Source organism: Orycteropus afer, unplaced genomic scaffold, assembly GCF_000298275.1.
Source record: "Orycteropus afer afer isolate SDZICR_OR568_19922 unplaced genomic scaffold, OryAfe1.0 scaffold00605, whole genome shotgun sequence".
Classification (NCBI taxonomy): Eukaryota; Metazoa; Chordata; class Mammalia; order Tubulidentata; family Orycteropodidae; genus Orycteropus; species Orycteropus afer.
This window is the reverse complement of record NW_006922192.1, coordinates 1,432,241-1,434,676: the sequence shown is the minus strand read 5'-3', so window position 1 is coordinate 1,434,676 and position 2,436 is coordinate 1,432,241.

Below are 2,436 nucleotides of genomic sequence, written 5' to 3'. Positions count from 1 at the left end.
GTGCTCTGTGGGTAGAAGCAGGTCCCCGGTTCTGTCCACACTCAGGGCGACAGGGCTGGTGGAGGGATGGTAACAGGGTGTGATTCATGAGGGTGACCTTAGCGCGTGTTATAATTGGTGCGAGGTGGTGACAAGGCCTTCCTGGGGAAAGTGACATTGAGGTGAGACTTGTAGCTGGTGGGTGGGCCAGGTGCAGGGAGGAAGCCGTGCAGGCAGGCAGCATGTGCTGTGCGATGTCCCACACGGCCACCACTTGAGTCCGCAAGCTGGTCTTCTCTGCCGCAGACAGCACCCCCTGGCACTGGGCCGGCAGGAGGGGGGCGGTATGTGCTCCCTGTGTTCATGCAGGCACTTGTCTGAAAATTTGATCAGAGGGCAGGCTTCCGGGGTGTGTGTGAGCAAGTGTGTGACTGTGTGTGTGTGTGAACTAGTGTGTCTGAGTGTGTTTGTGAATGTGTGTGAGTGTGTCTGGGAGGGAGTGTATGTATGAGAGGGTGACCATGAGAGTGTGTGAGTGTATGAGTGTCTCTCAGTGTCTGTGTCTTAGAGTGTGTGTGTGAGAGTGTATACATGAGTGTATGTGTGCATCACAGTGTGAGTGTGCATGTGCAAGAGAGTGTGTGTAGGGAATACATGTTCTTGTGTGTCTGAGTGTATAAGTGACTGTGCATCCATGTGTGTATGACTATGAATATGTGTGTGTCTGAGGTATGTGTTGTGTATGTGAGTGTCTGAGTGTGTAAGTGTGTGTGTATTCATGAGTGTGTATGACTGTGTGTGTGAGTGTATGAGTCTGTATCCATGTGTGATATAACTGTGAGCGTGTGTCTGAATGTATGTGTTGAGAATATGTTTTACGTGTGAGTGTGTGTACAAATGTGACTGTGTGTGTGTTAGAGGTTGAACGTTCATGTGTGTGTATAGGGAGTATATGCTTTTGTGTGTATGTGTGTGAGTGTGAAAGTGTGTGTAGGTATGTAGAAAGTATGTTTTCTGTATGAGTGTGTGTGAGAGTGTGTAGGGGGTCTTTTGTGTGTATGAGTGTGTGTGGAGTGTATGCTTTCTGTGTATTGTGTGTGTGAGTATATGCTTGTGTATGTGTGTGAGTGTGAAAGTATGTGTGTGTATGTAGGGAGTGTATGCTTTGTGTATAGGAGTGTGTGTGAGTGTGTGTGGAGTGTATGTGTTATGAGAGCGTATGACAGTGTGTGTAAGGCATATTTTTTTGTGTGTGGAGTGTATGTTTTATGTGTATGGTTGTGTGAGTGTGTGTGAGGAGTATATGCTTATGTATGAGAGTGCTTGTGAATGTGAAAGTGAGTGTATGTATGTATGTGTGTAGGGTGTGTATGTTTTGTGTATGAGTGTATGACAGTGTGTGTATGGAGTGTATGTTTGTGTTATTAGAGTGCGTATGAAAGTATGTGTAGGGAGTGTTTTATGTTTATCAAAGTGTGAGTGTGGAGTGTATGTTTTGTATGAGTGCGTGTGTAGTGTGTGTACAAGTGTGTGTAGTGTGTGGTGTATGAGTGTAAGTGTGTAGTGTGTGTGTGGTGTGTGTGTGGTGTGTATCCAGTGTGTGGTGTGTATGCAGTGTGTGGTGTGTGTGTGGTTGTGTAGTGTGTGTGAGCCTGAGTGTGTGGTGTGTGTGTGTGTGTAGGGAGTATATGATATGCTTGTGTGTGTGTGTGTGGGAGTGTGAGTGTGGGAGCGTGTGAACGTGTGTGTAAGCATACGCAGAGACGCGGGGTGGGGTCAGCACCGTCCATCCCGCCCGCTGTCCCGTTTGCCCACCGGCTCCGGGCCTTGTCCCCGGGCCCAGAGGTGAGTGATTCCACTCACAGGGACAGAACACCGTGGCTGCGCCCGGGCGCAGGGAGCCTGGAAGGCAGCAAGGGCGCGGAGGGTCGGACTGTCGCAGAGCTGGACTGGGCGGACCGAGGAGCGGGAAGCGCCTGCCGACTTGCAGTGGGACGGAAGGGGGACCCGGCCCCAAGGCCTGCGGGAGCCCGCGGGCCCGGCCTCCGTCACAGGCCTGGGCGGCCACGCGCAGGGCGCGACCCGAACGGCCACAGGGTGGGCAGCTGAGGACAGGGTGCCCCCTGGAGGCGCAGGGAAGGCGGGCCCGGGAGTCTGGGGCGGGGCCTGCAGGTCGGGCTGCGCGGGCTCCACGGTTCCTCAGGTCGGCGTCTGTCGGTGAGCCCTGCGGCTGCAGGGGCGCTGGGCCAGGGACGGGGTGCGGGCCTGCGGTTCGCGGGGCACCTCGCTGCCGCCTCAGTGTCCCCTGCTGTCAGGGGGCCCTCTGACTTCTGAAATCTGGGTCAGGTGAGGGGGGCCCCTGCACCGGCCCCCGTGCACGCGGGGTCCCCGGGGTGCCGCGGCCCCCATCTCTGGCCGCGCAGTCCCCTGCCCGAGGACGTCTGTCTCGGGCTCCTC